At 45.1% G+C, this 21,055-nt stretch overlaps 1 long non-coding RNA gene across 2 annotated transcripts; it reads left to right on the top strand.

The window, feature by feature from the left end:
• Positions 1-6,081: 6,081 nt before the first annotated feature.
• On the top strand, positions 6,082-18,320 carry LOC135383681 (uncharacterized). 2 transcript variants are annotated; one of them, XR_010419999.1, is made up of 5 exons: positions 6,082-6,187; positions 6,258-6,311; positions 13,788-13,871; positions 15,332-15,589; positions 18,009-18,320. It is a non-coding gene; the product is annotated as an uncharacterized LOC135383681 (long non-coding RNA). The 2 variants fall into 2 exon arrangements; XR_010420000.1 differs by having other exon boundaries at positions 15,345-15,589.
• The last annotated feature ends 2,735 nt before the right edge of the window (positions 18,321-21,055 follow it).

The raw sequence follows: 21,055 nt of genomic DNA on the forward strand, positions 1-21,055 counted from the left end.
AGCATTATTAAGCCAAAACTCTGACGCTCTCGCCCTGCCATTACTCTCATAATTCCCACTACAAAAAATAAAAAATAGAAAATACATGAATATAATAATTAAAAGAAAAAAAACGCTAAGCAGGCCGCGGATCGAACCACGGCCATCGAAAGCTATAACCAAAATCGTCACCAGTGGGCCAACACCGCCCGTTGCCGTCACCTTCAGGAATGAAGGTACAGACGCTTCGCAGGCCACACTGAGCTTGTCAACACTTCTTTTGTCGTGGGAACAGCATTGGAGCGGCCCACAGTTGCGCACAAAGTTGCAAAGCGTAAGAGACAAATTCAGCTTTCATGTCTGACACGGGCATTTTCTGCAGAACCCATTGTTTTGGCCAAGTACGAGAAAAATAGCACACCAATGCATTCTGCCACGAAGCCAACACGACGAAAATAGGTCCTCCAGGAACAAAACTGTGACGTTCTTGCGCTTCCATTCCACTTGTGCGCCATCGAAGGGCCACTCACAACAACACCCATGTGTGGGCATTTCTTTCTAAAACTCAGGGTCAACAGATATTCTAACAAAACCAGATGGGATGCATTGCTTCAATGGAGGACAGCGAGTACGTCGGTCAAGCCAACTTTAAGAAGCTGTGTCCCGCACTTCTGGGAATGATTTGGAAAGTCATTATCAGTGTGTGCAACATAATTACGTGAACATGCACTGCTGTGTTGTCAGATGTTCTTAAAACCGAACGGCAATTGGTGATAAACAAAAAGTATACTGCTAAAATTTTCTCAAATACGTTAACACCAACGAATTCATCGAACAGCGACATCTTAATAATTAATATGACAAGAGATAACGCTTCGAAATTCGTGTTCCACCCGCGGGCGCATAATAGTCATGCTCTCAAAATTATATCTAACTCAAGAAATGAGGTCAAAAGCAGTCACTAAATCTAAATAAGCAGAGAAAAGTTCAACTGACGCGTAACGGTAAGTTCCCTGCTACACACCGCGGCAACGCGGAGAAGCCGTTTTGACTGTTTTCGAATTTTGGCATTTGGGCCAAGTTTGCCGTGCAAGGGAACCGCAGGTGATTGAGTGACTCTGAAACTTCTTCTAAATGTTGAATCTAGAGGTACCCTACAATGCATATCCACGGGAATATTACAGTGCATCATACATTACCAGAGATATTAAGCGATGAAATCGTTTCCTGCGTGAAAATCCCCATACCTCCCATGTATTCACGGTCCGAATAGCGGGATATCTGGGGAACCAAATGTATTTCATGTATAGTGATATTTTTCTTTGTATAAGCTTAGAATAGACGTCTGAACGTGTATCCTCGGGAATATTACGATACCTTGGATAGAACAGCTGCTACAGCACTTTTCTATTGTCTTGGCGGCAAGTTTCACTCAATGGTCGCGAGAGGGCGCAAGGCGTCGCTGTTCACGAAAGCTGGGAATGGGATGTGGGGGAGGATATGTTTAATGATCATAAAAAAGGAAGCGAAATGGTAGTTATGATGGACGCTTGCTATTGCGAAAAAGCAAAGAGAAACAAACAAAACTGAAGAATAAGAAAGAGTGACACAGAAAGGTATGGTAAAACACAGAAAAAGAAAACCAGCTCATTCACTAGTCGACAACAGCGGCAACTTCACTCTCTCGGCTGCCTTCAAAGAACACAATAACAGAAGGGAAGACTAAAAACTATCCAAATGACGTCACTGAATATAAACGAGCCCACTCAGGAAGACGGTGTCGCCTGCGATCAAAGTGAGGAAGGTGTAATAGGTGCAGACCCTTCGTCGAAGTACATCCCTGGCTCCAGTGCTCATTGTGTACTGCACCACCGCACAAGGCCGTACTCATGAGAACCTGGAGCTTCGAAAGTTAATTTGTACATACAACATGTTTTTGCAGGCAACGCAAATAGGTTTTGGCAGCTCCCGTGTGCGTTTGGCAGCAGCGGCGGCGGTGCGTCTTACGGTGAAGCAGCCTTGCGGGGCAATGCCGGATGAGTGCGAGGGTGGTCAAGCTCAAACTTTTTTTCCCCCGCTAAAACGAAAAGTGTTTCAATAAAACTTTGTAAAACAAATGTTCGAGGGCCGTACTATCAAATGCAATTGTCTCATGTTTTTATCAGGACCACCTCAGTGTGCATTTGACGGTTGAATATGTGGTAAAAAACAATATTTCCGAAATTCGCGATTTTTTTGTGCGTACTTTTGTGCTTTTGTGGCGAATTTCCCCATTAATTATCATTAACCTATTTGTTGTTGTTGTTGTGCGTACTCTTCGAAGTCCGGGCTCCTCAAAATATTCTAACACTTTCTATGCCACCTACGCAACAGCCCTAAACAGTTTAAATAGCTATAAAAAAATTGCAGAGTTCTGTAAAGGATTCCAAAAGTTCCAGAAATTTTACAGTTCTCCCGGGTCATAAACTCTCGAAAAAAGTGTCGATAAGCGTTGAACGGTCTTGGAACGAATGTATTATGCTTTATCTTCACTCAGAAGAGATTTAGTTGGAATTCGCGGAAAAGCTATTTTGTTAGAATTTTGTTAGAATTGCCGTCACGTCGCGAAAAAAATTTCTGGGGGAAAATAAGCCGGGAGTACATTGGCTGTGTGGGAAAAATCAACCACAATTTACCGTATTTTCCGGTATATGACGCGCCCCCCTAGAAACGAGCCGAATTTGAAAAATGCTCGATGCATAACGCGCACCGCAATGGTGCTACAAGCTTCTGTACTGCCACCAGTACACACAATAAACCCAAAGCGGTGTATCATACATGCATATGTTAGATTTTAAACACATTTGGTCAAATCCGTTAAACTTAGATGCAACAACGTCGCTGTCATAGTATGCTTCAGTCTCTTCTCTGCTTTCCGTTTCGCGTCCTTTCTCAATCACGTCATTCTTCTGAAATGAACTCAAGAATATTGACTGCTGAATACCATCGTTAAGCAGCATCATTAACCTTTTATGAAATCCAGTGCGCTTTAGCCGGTTTTGTCAACTGACCCTAAGAGATACGGGAGGAAACCACAGCGCACTCTGGAAGAGGCTAAAATTTGTACGTCACCGACCTGAAAAGGAACTCTGCACGAAAATATTTCCGTGTATAACGCGCACCGTTAGATAACGCGCAGGACCTCTTCAGAACGCTTTTTTTACTGCATACCGCGCGCGTTATACATCGGAAAATACGGTATTTGAAAGAAATCGGCGCTGGTCGAGCGCAACGTCTGTCCCTTCTTTTTTTTTCTGTGTTACGCGTCTTCCATATTATGAAAAGTAGCGGTAGCAATAGCAGCGGACAAAGAGTCCGCCGCTACCCTTATTTGTAGCGAAACACTATTTCCGTTACCAATTTACAATGTAGCAGGATTGGCACTCCGCTACCGACAAAAGTAGCGAATACGGTAACGACGCTACTGATAGCGCCGCTATGCACAATCACGGCCCCTCGATCCTACTTTTTGCTCCGCTGGTGCAGCCCGCCAATGTGGGGAGAGTCCGATAGAAAAAGCGTGACGACGGTTTCCAATGCAGCCCCCAGTAGACGGATTATCTCCAATGAATAGAAGGATTAGCCATTGTGTCGGGTACACCACTAGAGGGCGCATCGAGCGCGCCGCCACTTGAGGACGCTAACAGCGCACTTCGCAGATGACGTCACTGCTCCGTCGGGGAACATGGCTGGAGTTCCGTGAACTTTTGTTCAGTAATGTACGTGTTGCTCCAAAGTAGAGAAACGAAAATAAAGGAAAAAGAAACTCCTGTGAAAAATATAGAGAGCCTAAATGGTAGGCAAGATAACGCTGCGAACAGGAACACCAACTCCGGTGGCGCAGCGGTAACGTGTGCGCTTGGAGACTGGGAGGTCCGCGGTTCGAATCCGCGGGCCGGCTGTGCCGTCTGTTGTTTTTCCTGGGTTTCCCTCAGATGTGTAATAGGCGTATGCCGGCACAGTTCCCCTGAAGTCGGCCCATGGACGCAGCTATCCTCCCCCCGAGCGGATTCCGCTCGGTCTTCCACTTCACCCTTTCCTCTCCTCCTCTCCACCACCTTTCCCTTCCCGAGAAACATGCCGCCTAATCAGGCAGGCAGACCTCTCGGGTTCCTCCCAACGACACTCCTCCTCCTCCTCCTCCTCCGCGAACAGGAATCGAAGAGGCTGCACAGCATTTGTCTGTTCTGAATAGTGGGTTGCAGCTATGATTCTGTCCCACCTCAGGGGCTCTAGGGCGCGAGGGCCCATCTCCGTTGAGGAGGTTACCTGTTAACATGAAAGCAGATGATTGAAGAAAAAGTAATGGATACATATGTTCAAGCTTATATATACAGGGTGTCCCAGATAACGTGTCATTAAATTATACGTAATAAAAAGGCTACCCCATTTAGAGTCATGCGGTCAACGGCATTTGTTCTTACTAGGTTTTTGCCAGCTCCTGATGTGGATGTCGTATAACGTGAGTTTAATTATGTAAATGTTTGTGAACTGAAGTCGGAAATTTGCCAAGTAAAGGTTACATTTTTACCCCAACAATGTGAAGAGCGTGTCTAATTTACTGAAATTAATGATAATTAAGAGGGATATTCAGGAGCTATCCCATCGGAGAAAATAGCCGAACATCATGCTCTACTGAGTTCCGAGAGGATAGCGTGCAACGAATTTTTCAGCGCAATCGTTGTCAGTCCGACGAAAGGAGGTTGGAAACCCAGCCAACCCCGGCATCGCAGAATGAGATAATACAAGCATGGCTTACCGTGTCGGACTTTCGCTGGGAACACTTTCCCTCTCCCAGTTCCAGGAAGTGTTACTTTTTCTACTATCACTCTGTGGGCTGGGTTTGGAACCTCCTTTCGTCGGACTGAGCGCGATTGCGCTCAAAGAGTCATCCCAAGCAGCACAATGTACTGAAAGTCGAGTGCAATAGGGGTGGACGGTATGTGTCTCATCAATGTTCTTTAGCTTCACGAACCTGTTCAAGGACTTCCACCTACCCGTCCACCCCTAATGCACTCGACTTTTAGTACATTGTGCTGCTTCCCAAGCAGCACAATGTACTGAAAGTCAAGTGCAATAGGGTGGGCGGTATGAGTCTTATCAATGTTCTTTAGTTTCAGGAGTCTGTTCAAGGCCTTCCACCTACCCGTCCACCCCTATTGCACTCGACTTTCAGTACATTTTGCTGCTTGGGTTGGGATCGCGCGTTATGGTCCGGTGCTCCGAAAAGCATGATATTCGGCTATTTTTTCCGATGGGATAGCTCGTGAATATCACTGTCAATTATCATGAATTTGACTAAATTCGGCACGCTCTTCATATTGGTGGGGTAAAAAAGTTACCTTTACTTGGTAAATTTACGAGTTCAGTTCGCAAATATTTACATAATTAAACTTACGATACATGACATTCACATCAGGAGGTGTCAAAAACCTAATAAGAACAAATTCCGTTGAGCGCATGATTCTAGGTGGCGTAGTTTTTTTTTAAATTATAATTCAATGACACGTTTTCTGGGATACCAGGATCATGCGGTCAACGGTACAATACATTCGCATACAATGCATTCGTATAATGTCTACTTACTCATCAAATGACCAGGTCTGAGCGCTACAATGAATTTTGTGTAAGTGCAATTTTACCAGCATTTGGATATCGCCATCTGGCAGCTTTCAATATCGCCGAAGTTGGTTAAATTATTTTGCGATTATGTCTAAATGCGTTCCACGTTGCGAGTTACGACTCAGCTTTAGGTGCGGTCTGTTCTGTCGGCAATATTTTAAGCCGTATTTTCGCAGTCTTTTCAGCACTTATATTTCGGGATAGCGATGACTTATCTGTCCATTGTATAGACGTGTAGAATTTCGGGCGTTCCATTTTGTTCGACGGCGTGAATGGGTTTGATAATGGCAGCTCCACAAATAATTCCGAGGTTGAATGCGCCTTAGCAGATTTATTATTCCAACCATGCTGCGTCCGAGAAACGGCGCAGTTTAGCCGTCATGGAATGGGAAAAGGTTGACGTATACCCTAGGACAAATATATCACCACTTTCTGTCTTTGTTCTCGCAACAGAAAGTTCCGGAACACCAGTATATAGCCTGTATAGCAGCCTGCAGCAGTATAGGCCTGCGAGGCACATCAGTTCAAAGCGCAAATTAAGGGCAAGGTACGTTGTTGAACTATAGCGAATCATGTCATACCCTATAACGAACACAACCGGGCTCCCCTTCATACAGATGCAAACGGTGGACAAGGCCCGCCCCGCTCCCGGAATCCATATTATCCCGACAGTAAGTATTGGAAGCTTTCTTCAGGCAATGCACATTACATCGGTAAGTAGGGTGTCTCGTAGGCGGCAATAATATTTTTATAGGTATGTGCGAATAATTATCTTAAGACCAAATGAATACGAAGCAGCGCAGCAGGACTGGATACACTCATGCAGCGCATGAACGTGTAAAAACGTGTGTATACAGCATGTATACGCGATATATTTATAGGGATCAGAATATGTCGTCGCGGTCGCTGTGTTTTATTGTGCCAACTCGTGGACCGTTTTCAGTTTGACGTGCGCAGCTGACATTGACGCAACTAATTGGAAAGTATTAAAATACACTTGGTCTGGAAAAGTATGGATTCGATCCGAAATTCAAACAGAGAATTCCGTATTCGATTCGGAATTCCAACGGAATATGGAATTATTCTAGGGATGTGCCAGCCGAATCCTCGAATCCACGAATCCTAGGCAGGGATTCGAGATTCGGGAATCCGAATCCCAGTGCACGAAACGGCGAATCGAATCTTTCGAATCCACCGACCATGTTTACTCGTTTCTTTTTCAAATTGGCGCCTCCGGAGTCCGCTGAAAGCCTCATTGACCGACCGGTGTTTTCTTGTTTCTTTGTTTACATTGCTCTGGACTGAAAGAGTTCAGGCTGGAACTGTTACATTACAAGTTCAAAAGTAATATGGTTTTGCTTCTGATTGTTGCTTTAGCTTTATGCAAATAATTCAGACTCGAGAATTTATGTATTTCTTGTAGTCGACGAACAATGTGTTAAATATATTAAGAACTATATGGGTATACTTTCGAACGAAACTCAACTATTACGTTTTTTTTTTTTAAATTAAACTAATGTATCATATTCTGCTTCAAAACACTCTCCAGTAGAAGTTTTTTTTTTCTTCTTGGCTTGTTGAACTCTTTTTAAGATTTTTTAAGATTTTTAAGATTCGAGATTCGTAAGATTCGTGGATTCGCAGAACCTTTTTTGGATTCGGATTCAGATTCGGATTCGCAAAATTCTGGATTCGTCCCATCTCTAAATTATTCGTTTCGGTATTCCAAAAATTGCAATATTTGAACATGCCTAATGCCTTCCGACATATTACGAGGTAGGTCAGAAATAGGTGACAATGACAAATTATCCTGCTATTGCTCGTGCTAAGCCAATTCGAACTTATGTCATTGTAATATATTTCTTTTCTTCTTTTTTATCTTTTTTTTTTTGTCCCGTTCTAAGAGGTCAAAAAAGGAAAAAAGTAGCTGGTCATAATAGCCGTAAACGAGAAACCCTAATTATAATTCGTCCTGTGTGGAATTCTTCTTTTTTTTCGTGTTAGCGCCGCGAAGCAACTGTGGCTATGAGCGCCATACAGACGTGGACAGACGGAGAGAGGACAGCAGGAAGGAGTGGGGGACGGGGTGGTGGTGGAAATAATTCTTTGACATCTGTCGTGCGCGGGAAACAGGCGAAACTCCGATATGCACCGTGGCCATCCTGCTACAGCGTTCGTCTAGCAAACGTTACACATTTTGCTCGCATCATAAAAATATAAGTCGGGGTATAACGCATGCCAAACTTCGCAGACTGAGAGGCGTTTGTCTAACGTATTATTGAAATTTTTGCAAACGTTATGGTCATGTAGTGAACTTAAAAATAATACAAAAAAATAGCTCACCCCATTCATTTTCAATGACCCATATCAAGTAAGCACCGCCATTTTTGCTTGTGCCTGCTTGACGTCCACATCACCACAAAGAGGTGGCACTGCCTACAACAATGCGACATGCTGACGTCATGCACTAATGCTGTTGTGTTGTACACTGGCGCCACCTGTGTGTGGTGATATGAAAATGAAGACACAAGAAAAAAATGGCGGTGTTTGTGTGATATGGGCCATTGAAAATGCGTGAGCTCAGATATTGTTTGATTTTTATTTGTTCTCTACATGACCATCACGCTTGTAAAATATTCCAATAGCAGTTCAGACAAATGAGGTGTCGGTTTGCGAATCTTGGGACACGATAAGCGCAGTCTTCTATTTTTACGATTCGATCGAAATGTATGACTGACTAACTTTGAAGAATCTGTTCCGAGTATCGGATAATGAAAGATACACTATTAAAGGAGCATGGAGGAGCTCGCAAGAAAAATAGCTCAGGAGGTGTAGAAACTAGGATCACAAGACTTGGGATTCATATTACAAAAAGTACGAGCGCTTCTTTTTCTTGGTTGCCAGTCGGTGACGTCATCTCATCGGCCCAATAACGAGGCTTCTCTCTTCTTCCTTTTTACTGTTTTATTTGGCGCCGCACGTCCAGCGTCTGACGCGGACTAGTCGGTAGGTCACCTTGCTCTCGTGCTGTAGCAGACGCTTCTCGACATCCAGTAAACGTGATCGAATGAGCTGAAGTCACAACCCCCCAAAACGAACTGGGAGGGGTCACAACCGTTGCGCGCTCCCATGTAAACCAATTTTTTTTCTCTGGGTCACGATTCCCAAAGGAATTATTTTGCGTGAAAGCTACCCGACCGTAGTACATGCCCACATAACGCGCCCGCGTGTGCCAGACAGAAAAAAATGTTTGAGGCATCCTCTACGCTACTATAAGACATAGAGGGTTATTCAAGATAAAAGAAAAAAGACGATTGAGAGCATTTATTTAAAGGAATATAATAATTGGAGGTTTACGTCGTGAGACAACTGAGATTATGAGCGTTTCAAGGAACGTTAAAATGAAATATAACCAAATGTTTCAAGCTATCATCATATAGAAGTTGGCTCTGTGATCGCACATAGAATTCATTACCTCTCGGTACTTCATACTTATCGCACTATTTAATTTTGAACACTTTTAGAAACTGAAAAGTGATGACCCTCGACGTTCCCAAAGAACAAGGTTGGAGTCGGCCACGGATTGGCGGTCAGACATCACGTCATATTGAAGTACAACATAACGCATTTGAGATAGCTTACTTTTTTAGACTTTTACATATTACACTTTTTTGAAGAACAGCAGCAATTCTTGAGAAGTTCAATTTAAACTGATGGTCGCAACGTCTGAGTTCCATGTCTGTGGGGTGATCTGCGCCATCTGTTGGCATTTCTCTCTGTCGCTTGCTCGTTGTATCGCCACTGTTGGCAAAACCTCGCATCGCAGTGATGGAAACGAATGTGTGGTTTGCGTTCTTGTGCTCCGGAATACACAAACCATGCACCTGTGCAACGAAATGCTTACTACACCCGCGAGAAACGCACCAATATGGTGGCTAAATAATAGATGGCGCGCGAGTCGCCTCATGGTTGGCGCAACTCTGGAGTCCGTTATACCATGCTTTGCGTAGCAATCATTGAAAATTGTTTGCTGAAAAAATGCTCAGTATACAGCAGAACTATTGCGTACCTGATACGTCCAAGTTAGAAGCTTTCAGAAAACTATACGGTTTCTTCAGGTTTGGCGTTCACTTTACAGTCCCTTTAACGTACAACTGCGCTTTCGTGCCGTAGGCTGCACTTCTTCGCAGCGTACTACATACCAAATAAGTTTTTGATTCCTATGGCAGGTATATCACGTATGTGAAAGACAAAAGTCAAGCCTGTCATGGGGTCAGATGAAATTAGATGAAAGTTTGAAACTCACACATTTAAAAACACCCATGTCATATATATATTCCTCGCATTCCATATATTCATACATTCAATACAACTTGTGTTTAGCGCGCGTAGAATATCATAACTGGGCATTAAGAAGTAAGATCAAACTCCTAGCACAGAAACAATTCTATAAATAAGTGAGACATCGTTATACTTATGAGAAAAAAACCTGTTACAACATTGAACATTGACCTTAGCTCTCGGAATATTTTGTTTGACACAGAGAAGCGCAGTGACAAAAATGACAAAGGCCGACTGGAATCCCCATACTGGAACATATGCACGTTCTGTAGTTTTCTTCCCTGCTACGCACGCTTCTGCTGGGAAGTAGACAAGTTCAACAAGTTCTCCACGAAGTAATTTTCACTCATTTTGAAGCGATTTGGAAAACTCAAATGTTCAGAAACTGAGCCTTCCAAGCACGTTTTCGTGCACGTTGACCACAGCGCAAGCACCGGCTCAAGCAGCGCATCCCCACTAAGAGAAGTTCACGGAGCAGCCGCACTGTGGCGACACCGTTCGATCTCGAGGCGAATAGGGTGGCATCACGAGACAGAGCTGTTTATTTGAGCTCGCCTGTCGCTACGTGCATGGTTCATCCTGTCGAATGTTGACCGCAGCAAGATATTTTTCCGTGCGTACACTTCCTAGGACGGATGCCGCTATTCACCTCTGCACAAACACGCAATAGCGTTTCTGCTGCCGCTCTTTTGTAAGAATTGCTTTATAGAAGGAGGGGCAACACTCCCTCAGGGTCAGTAAAGTACGTTGGGAAGTACCCTGGCCCTGGTGCACAGTGTACTGCGCGTATGGCCGCAACGTCAGTCCGAAGTCACAGTCTATCGCAAACTCCACAAGCATGTTCAAACTCGTTATTCAGAGACTTCTCCGCAATGTCCGCGTTGGCCAGTGCAAAGTGCGACGGACGCGCACCCGTTTGAAGTACACACATCTGTGAGCGTTTACGTCTCTTGGCCTGGGGTTCGCGTTCCTTATCTTTCGGAACTTCTCGGCTTCGTCTCATAGCAACCGGTTTCCGTTCCCCCACTACTGAGTCATGTTGCCTTCATGCAGCCAACGCGCGTTGGGCTGCTTATTCACTCCATGTGCAACGCGCCTCGCCCGCTGCATTGGCGCGCCGAATCCCGAACTCCCTATCTGCGGATGGCGTACGCACTCACAGTGGCCCCACAGCGTGTGATACAGTGACAGCGCTCGCATCTCGCACGGCTACCGTTTTTCTTTTTATTCATCTTCATCTCCTCCCCGATTTCCTTCTGGCGCCAACCAATGGCAGAGAAGCAATAAAATTAGTAATTGAGTTAAGTAAAGTAATTAAGTTACAATAGCAAATACTTCTAAAAGTATTCAGGATACACATAAGATACTACGGTATGCGTCGTAGAAAAACACTTGAACGTGAGTTTGACACACGTTTGAGGTTGGAACACGGGAGTTTGATGTATTCCCGGTCGAAAAAATCATCTTCTCAAAAAATCATCTCCTTCAAGGCCGAAAGCATCTTCTTGGGTAACCAAAGCTTGCATTTCACTGAAATATTATTATCAATTTCCGAAACATTCGTAAAGCGCCCGAAGGTATGGCCACAGGAGTGAACGCGCCTCTTTGTTGGGTCAATTCCGTGCACTGACAACTCGTGCGTAATTACTTCTTTGTGTCCCTACATACAGAAGCCCCCACAGCGCCGGGCGGCAGTCACTGACCGACCTGTCATACATCACAAAAAAATCCTGAAACACGCACCGGCGTTAAGATATCCATCCCCGAATTTTGATATGCAAATGAGCCGAAACTGAAAAAGCGACGGAGGCTTATCTGGGCGGGAAAGCCGCTTATCTGGCCCGCAGGTCGGCATCTACTCCAATCTCCAATCATCTCCAATCTACTCCAATCATCTTCATTGCTCCAAATGACATGCCCCTTTGACGTGAAATGAGGGTGTACCCCCTACGTTCCAGATCACAGCGGTTTCGGTTTCGGCTTATTTGCATATCAAAATTCAGTGGTTTATATCTTCGCGAACGTACGTGTTTCAGGATTTTTTAAACGTGGAATGGCTTTCAACTAGGATGGTCTCTCGTTCTGATCTCTCACTTTTGCCCGAAATCCACTAATTAAAAATTTCATTAATAAACTTTAGGTAATTAGTCATCTTGTAGTTGCATATTTTCTTCGAGAGGATGTCAGCCTACCCGTAGAACTCCACTGCGAAAACGGCATATATTTTGCTCAGCTAGTTTTTAATAAAAAAATTCTGTAACGAATGAAAATAAACACCCTGTATAACAGGGCTTTTCGAAAAAGGAGATCCTTTCCGACCGAGAAGGCAGAGCCTCGATATAGCGGCATCCACCGATGATTAGCATATCCCGACTATTTAGCACAAAGATGCCTCTCTTCAAGATTTTTATCAGTCGTTAAAATAGTTTTCCAAATTTACAGGGGCCCTATCAAAACTTTTTCGAGTGATAAGAATTCAATAATCTCTCGTGCAAGAAGCCGCGTGTACAGTGACAAGAAAGGGATACATTGGCTGTAAAAAAGTTACCGGATGACAATTTATGTGACCTGCGTGGACAGAAACACAATTGTGATGTCTACACCCGTATCGCCGACGCATTGTAATGCGCTAAAACATACACTAATGCGAGATCGCCATTGTTGCGTGTTAGCAGCGCGGCTCGTTTCCCTAAGGCAGTCGTTCCCAAACTTCGCCGCCACGCGGCCCATATTTTTAGAGACGACCCCGTCGAGAGACGACCCCAAAGTAGAGACGACCCCGTCGCGACTCCGCCACCCCGCTCTGGTTTCCTCGTTTCCCTCGATCTCAGTGCATGACCATTAGCCAAAACGATACACTGACATTCTATTGGAGCTAGGTTTATTGGAGCGAGTTGCGAGGGCCAAAAAGTCTTGCACATGAACGTCTTGCACATAAAAGTCTTGTGCATGCTGCACAATTGCATGCTTCGCTCACCGACAGCACACGCGAAACGGTTTTCGTAAAGGGATTGAGACAGGTCATCCCACGTTATCCCAGATAAACGTAAATGGCGGTTGTTTGCACCGCTGTGAAATTTTTGCACTGCATTGAAAGTTTCACAGCGGAAAGGCTACGTAATAGAAGCAGAGAAAATGGGCACCGCGAATACCGAAACTCATATGCGGCTCTGACATCACATCGCATGCCGCCGCAAGTGAGGCAGCGGCACGTCCGCGCTTAGCTCGGGAGTGTGTTCGAGGGCTTGTATCTCACTATGTAAGACACGTAAAAGAATAATTCTTTTTTCTTCGGTATTCTGGCGTGCAGTGCCTTGCGTCCATGAAGTAATGAAACACATCTATGAAGGTGCCCCAACCCCTTTAAGTTTTTGACGTCCGCTCTAATTCGAGAAGACCTTGTATGCCGCGATAGACACAGACGTTGTGGTCTTTAGTGGGAGTGAGTGGACCTCAAGTCATAGATTTCGGCCCTCGTGCACCAGTGAAAGCAGACGTAAATGCGAGGTCATGTGATACATCGAAAGCATTGCGCCCCCCGCATGCAAGCGCATTTATAAGAAACCACCGGGTCTGCTGCCACGGGCTTACTGGTGGCACAGAATAGCGGACACGGCAAGTGACATTTTTTAAAATTCGGAACGTCTCGCGTCCCACAGTTTGGGAACCACTGCCCTAAGGGGTCCTTCAAAGGACCCCTATTTTAAAGGAGCTCTAGCCTGACCATGTGTCACGGGTCATGAAGTGCCATACTTGACAATCGATTTTTAAAAAATAAAAAAAGTATTTGTACATTCCTTCCACAGAGCACAGAGCGCTGACTTCAGAATGCCCGACGTTGCGCTTTCTTCTGGAGCAATCGTCGCCTGGGAGGACACTTCCTCGAGACCGTAAGTCCTTCGAAGTCATCTGGACAAAGTTGTCTTCCTACTTGTCTTTCCCACTTTTTGAGCCCTCATGTTTGTGTTGTTTACGTGTCCGGCCCATCGCTCAGGCTTGCCTATCATGGACTTTGTCCACCAGCTAGCACACACTCACACAATTCTAGCTATGATCTTCCTACTCATGGGAGTAGAACCAGCAACGGGAGGAGTACATACTCCTCCCGTTGCTGCTTCTACTCCCATGATGATAAAAGGCGTCATTTTTGCTGCATTTGAAGCGCTGGGTGGTTGAAACCTTTCCAAGAATCTCGAGTAGCAAGAGGCCTCCGATAAACTTTAGGAAGATTCATTGGGGGGGGGGTATTTATTGGCAGAAAAAAATAAGAAAAAAGAAAGGGGAAAGGTCATTGGTGGATCCGTTGGAACGTGCGTTAGCATAAGCCTGGGTTCGTTCTTGTGCTTCGTCCTTTCTGTTTTGCTTGTTTCTTCATTGCTTGGTTTCCTTCCTCCTTTCTCTTTTGTTTGTTTTTGGTTCATTCTTTTCTTTCCCCCTTTTCTCATTTTTTGCTTCTTTTTCTTTGCTTCCTTCTTTTGCTCCCTTTTTTTTGCGTTTCGGGGTTCGTGTTACCGTCCAACTTAAAAGGGCACTAAAATGCGAAAACAACTTACTCTCAAATGAAAGTCAGTGTTTCAATTAGTACAGTTCGAACAAGATTAGCTCACACAATGCTACCATTTAGAAGAAAAACGCAATCAAGTAAGAGCCGTCCCTGGAATGGAATTTCTAGAAGGCAAAGATTGGCGGCATTCAATGAGACAGAAGGAGAAGAGCGCGCATAGCTATCGGGGAGGGGGGGGGGGCGTGGATTTTAAACGTGTCCGATCGTAGTGTTCCATATACGCGCACTGCTGCATTTTCAATACGGATTTACTGAATTGTAGCCCACAACAGTTCTCGCAAATGTTCCACTGACCATATTTACCCTCTGTCCTTCAGATAGCGACACCAGTTCGTTTTGCAACGGGTGCTTTGTTTTTCACTGAGACCGCTCAGTGGCGTTGCACGCGCAGCAGGCACTAAAAACGCCCATGCACGAGATGAACCGTTGTGCACTACGTAGCGCTGAAGCAAGAAAGACGTAACAAAATCAAAGCTTTGAATTGTGACGAGTACGAAGTCGACATAGCGTGCAAAGTAATTTGAAGTAAACTTGTTTTCGCATTTTAGTGCCCCTTCAGTGAGTTACCGTAAAAGGTTTGAAAGGGTAATGCGGACGCATTTCCAAGGGATTCACGAATGAATCTTGAAGTTTTTTGAAGTCTTGCGCCACCCTAAGTAACGAATGAGACATTAAAGTTCTCTTAGGTATTGTTTATTTGGCGTTGTGGAGTGGTTCTTCCAGTTCACCGGAGTATGGGTTGCATGTCTGGTGTCGAAATGTCATCTATGACTTCTGTTTCGGGAGGGCCCTTATGCAGAGACATGAGAAGTACCTTGTGGTCAGTGAAGCGGCACACCATGTACACCATGTATGCCAGCCACCACATCGTCTACCCGAGGCGCCCTTTGGAAGACGTGGTCCACACACGTTCTTTAGTCAGTGAAGATGGAACCTTTGGGGAAGGCAGAACTGACAAAGCACAGGGAATGCATATCTAAGGCGAACTGGAAGTCTTTCACATCATCTTGGTTGAAGTCTCCTACCATGAAGGCTTATTCCTGAGTAAGCGTAACACAGTTCTTCATGGGGCTTACAGAGGTTGCCGCTTGCCTTTCTGTAATCCCTGGCAGGATGTATACAGTAACGACGTTGAGATCTGTGGGAAGGCGTACGGGCACAGGACTAACCGTATTAGTGAACGTTGCTGCGACGTGTAACACTGATACCAACCTTAGCGTAGATGGCCACTCCGACCTTCCGGTTTCCACACAGTAAACTTTTTTACACTTTTTTTGTGTAAATGGCTTGTCCCATGGCGCACATCTTTTTGGTGTTGCTTTTACACTCAAATGATGGGTGTTTTCTAATGCACCCTTCAGTTAAGTGTATTCCTAATAAAACACTGTTATAATGCGTGTTTAAAAACAAAAACACCCTTAAAATGGGAGTATTCTATTGAAAAAACCTTTTATGATGGAATTATTTGCTAGCGAATATTCCCTCGCAAATAGTGTAATAGGAGCTTCCGCGGCAGCATACCGACACCACTGGCCCAGACATGCAGTTCGACGTTCTTGCTTCTATGGCAAGCAGCACCGCGAACGCGGTAGACTTCCAGCCATGGTTCCATCATAGAACCTAAACCGGAGTGCAATGCGTCGCAGGCAAGCCTCGTCAGCTTGTTAACACTGTGGGACCAACGTGAGTGCAGAGGCATAAAGAGACCTGGGGCACCCTCAGTAGCCTATATTGGCGTGTCGGATGTATCATATACTGAAATAAAATTTGTTGGGGCACGTTCGTTACATGTGGTGGGGCGGGAAACGTTTGTAACGGTGGCGGGAATGTGTTTTTGCAATTAACACCCACGCTTGCAACGAGTCAAAGGTATAAGCTAAATTTCTAACATCCCTCCCTGTCAAATACTGTGTTTTTAACTCAGGTTATCGTCTATAATGTGATTACTTGCTGAGCGGAGCTGTGAAACCAGCATAATTTTTCTCTCACGAAATAAAACACCATTTTTAACACCATACTCCAAATTCAAATGGGTGTAAAAAAAGGTGCATTCGACGGAAAACACCTGTTTCAACACCCCACTTTACACCCTTAATGATCCACATTGGATAAGACGTGGTGTATGTCGATATTACACCTTTGTGGAATAGAAAAGGGTGTTTTTTATAAGAATACACCTCGTTTGAGAAAATAAAGGTGTAAAATGATTTACTGTGCAGGACGTTTGGCTCCAGTGATGTAGGAGAAGCCCTTGATTTGGATGGGCACATCAGGATGCATCACAGTTATTAAATACACCCTGTTATATACGTGATGTATTCAGATCCAGCACGTTCATAGCCACAGTTGCTTCACCATGCTAACACAATATTAGAAAAAAATCCCTTTACCTCAACATTTTGTAGCTATTTCTAACATAGCCGGTTCCCTGAACCGCGCCAGTTCCAAGTCTCGAGGTGTTACCGCAAAATGTCCGCCGTAGGTCCTTGAAAACTGAACAATTTCATAGATGATCTGTGGGAACTGTGGCACTGATTACCGAAGTAGACAGGAGCAATGAGGAAGAGCAGCAAATGCAGGTAGGACTGTGAATTGTATGCACACACGTTAACATGACTCTGTGTCGTCCGTATAATCAGCACATCCGTAATACCTATTACCCAGCACTAACCACAAACGCTGAATAATTGACCACCGGTGCATACCACAGCATGGCATGGGCATGATTACAGGTTACTGCGCTCACTTGTGAGTTCAGCTTGTGATTAGAGTACTGTAGTCATGGTTGCATAGTGTAGTAGTTGCACGGTTGCGCACCGTCGCATACTACTGTAGTCTGTTGCACAGCCTGCCGGTGACAGAAGAAATTTACAAAGAGAACGGGCTGCAGTTAGCATGATGCTTAATACGCTATGTACTGTAAGTTTCCCTCTCTCTCCTATTGCCTGTGGCGCGACCTTATTGGTTCCTCTCCCACATAACGGGGACATGATTTCATCTGTGGATCCATGCCGGCCTATGAATACGCCTTACGCCTGAGGCGTACGCCTTTTTTGTGACAATTAGCACAGCATAAGTGTCACAAAAAGGCGTACGCCCCCGTTTTTAACAGATCAGGGCAGATAACGATATCATTCGAGATGATGGTTGGCTAGGAGCGTGCTATGCACTGAAGTTGATTTTTAAGAGTGTACTGTCTTGTGAGTGGACAGACAGTTCGTCATGTGGTGTCTACAGTACAAAGTGTGCCATCTCTATTGCCCAGAGGAAAACCGTCGTAGTGTATGTAGGAGTTGTGTGTGAGCGTCATTGCACCAGAGCTACGCACCTACATGGCGGGGATAACTTGTAACAACAATCCGGTGCGTTTGCTTTCAAAACGAAATGTTTTAAGACAGTATAGTGAAATTCGAAAGCATTCAAAAGGAAAGTGTTGATTGTGTTTACGTTTATCTTTACGCAGCAAACCAGCAGCCAATAAGGAAAGCCTGGAACAAGGAGAGACGAAGGCTGAAGCACGGCCAGCGATACGTCCAGTTCTCGAGTATTCCCTACCTTCTTGACATGTGCCACACCTACCAAGCTTTCCTCATCAGCTACTTCATCTCCCCTTTCCGTTTGCAAACAACCCCTTGCGTGCATGCTTATCGCAAGGGTGACGGGTGGCGGGGAAGTGTAGAGAGATGAATGCTGACAAAGAAAGAAAACAGAGAGGGGACCTCTTTGTACGTGTGACACATGTACGTGTGGTTTGTGTGCCCATTAAAATAAAACAACTTGGCAAAAGCAGCTTGCGCTTTTTGTCTCTCCCACTTCCACTCAATAAAAGTTGAGCGACCAAGTGGAAGACCAGGGATTACCACGATCATTATTGGGAATGCCGAGAAGGAAAATGGGGAGCGAAACACTAGAAAAAGAACTTAAGTAAAGTACTTTCAGAGATATGTGCTTACAGAACAAAGTCTTGCCAGCGCTAAATACTTTAAGTAAATTAGAAGGTACTGAAAAATGTACTTGAAATACTTTTTTAGGTACACTCTTAAAAATGAACTTCACCACATAGCACGCTCCTAGCCAACCATCATCCCGAATGACAACATTCTCGCCCTAGATTTGTTGAAAATGGGAGGAGGAGCCTATTTTGTGCCATGCATAATGGACACAAAATAGGCTCCTCCTCCTGTTTTCAACAAATCAGGGGCGAGAACGTTGTCATTCGGGATGATGGTTGGCTAGGAGCGTGCTATGTGGTGAAGTTCATTTTTAAGAGTGTACGCTCAAATACAACATGCTGTTTTCATACCATGCCTTTTAGGTGTTTACAGTGTCTAATATATGCATATACCTAGTTCAAATGCAACCTCTCAGACAAACCACACACGGACGCTACATGCGTGAGCAAACAAAACGGAAGAGCACGTTGAGGAGTGCCAATCCACTGGCCCCGTAAGGATTCTGAAGTGCCTAAAAAACATCACAGTAACACTGCCGTAGCGAGCTGGGTGCGGTGCCGGCTATCATACAACGAGCTAGCAAGACTCACACAAGGATACTTCAAGAACTCCAAAAATCAAATGCACTCCAAAATGTACTTCAGGTAAAGAAGGAAGTATTATTCAGCAGAATTACGAAGTAAAATAAAAGTGCTCCAGAAGTGCTTTAAGCGCTACTTAAGTACCAAGTACTGCAAGTGCTGACTATCGCTGCCGAAGACACACTTTTCAGGATTGTCGCTCCGAAAGTCTGTTTTGTGCGCTGTGCACTGCACCCGATATTCTCGCACTGGGAATGCTAAACCTAAGACCCGGCGTCCATACCCGGCAGATCTTCCGCCCCGTCGCTGACACAGCACCCTCCCCCGTCCTCTCCGCGTTCGTGCGTGAGGTGTGGTTTCTCTCTCGTTCTGTTTGTGGAATGTGTTGTCTAGGCGCCGAAATTATTTATAGTCGTGTTCAACATAAGAAGGACAAAATCTAGTCCGTCAGCTACATACGCCGTTGCAGATAAGGAGGAGCAATAGCACGACAAGAGAAATACTGCAGCGCCACCATGCGCCATCAGTCGGGGAACGCACTTTCTGCCGGAACGTAGTGTCGTAACTAAGTAAGCGTCGTCATAGTCTGCCGCAGCCAGTCTTAACAGCCAATCCGGAAGCAGAGTGAGTACGATGGATTCCATGCAACGAGTTCGGTTCAATGATACGATTGACATCTGTGAAATCCGCGGCGCCCAACTGCACACCCAGTGGACTCTTGACTTCCACAGTCTACTTCTCACCCAGAGCAACACAGACACAGGTTCTGAACCTCATAGTTTCCGCACTCACAGTACTTGGACATCAACCAATTATTCTTTTTTTATTGGGTGTTAGCGCCGCGAAGCAACTGTGGCTATGAGCGACGTACAGATGTGGACAGACGGAGAGAGGATAGCAGGAAGGAGTGGGAGACAGTGGCGTTAGTATGCGTCCTGGCCGACTTCAGGGGGAACTGTACCGACATTCGTCTGGAAAGTCTTCGGAAAACCCAGGGAAAACCTCAGACAGCACAGCCGGCGGTAGGATTCGAACCCACCACCTCCCAGTCTTCAGCACGACCTTGGTTACCACCAACGAGCGGACGCCTTAGCCCACTCGGCCATGCCGCTGGTCCAATTATTCTGCTGGGTGATTTCAACGCGGATGCTAATAAGATGACATTCGCAACTGAGTTCTTCGACCAGATTACATTGTATCTGCAAAACAAACTGGCAGAACCCACCACCATCTACAATTCGTGCATCGACCTGGTCTTCGGGAATCGAACACTGGTGCAACAAGCGTCAACTCTCACGATGCATTTCTCAGATCACAAAGCTCTCATCGTCGTGCTACGTGCGAAACAATGGAATGAAATGCACTCACTAGAAACTCTATTGTAAAATTCCTTAATCCTCATTTGTCAACCGTGTACCGACGAAAGTATCTACAACTCCTTTCAGTAGTTGCCGCTGCCTGTAGACAGCCTCTTGTCTTCATCCGTCTCTCAATGATGATTCTTGAGCAGAACGATGAAGTTTTTTGTTTGCATCTGCTGTCGTTATGCTAAGCTCAATGGTCTCAGGAAGTACTTTAGATTTTATAAGTTCGTAGAGTGATTGACCAGAGCAGAGCATTTCCTTATGCAAGTCAATAGCTGCTCGACCCCCTGTTAACGAGACCAACACCCAACAGTCTTCCACATGTGATTGTGGTTTCCTTATGCCACTCCATGTTTAGAGCACGCAATAGACCTCTACCTAAAAAAACGTCATCATGACGTTGGTAGATAGACTGAAACCAAAACAAATCCGAAGAGGAGGGCTGGGTTCCACGAATCGGCACTTGTTCGCAGATTCCTATTGAAAGTAAAGTAGGATCAAAGGTCGTGTCTCTTTCAGGGACCATATCGTAATCCTCTCAAGACCATGGCTTTCATGCGCGACCTTGTTCGCCCCTAACTTCGAAACTAGTTCAGCCCTACCAAGCTGCAT

The sequence above is a fragment of the Ornithodoros turicata genome, chromosome 2 (assembly GCF_037126465.1).
Source record: "Ornithodoros turicata isolate Travis chromosome 2, ASM3712646v1, whole genome shotgun sequence".
Classification (NCBI taxonomy): Eukaryota; Metazoa; Arthropoda; class Arachnida; order Ixodida; family Argasidae; genus Ornithodoros; species Ornithodoros turicata.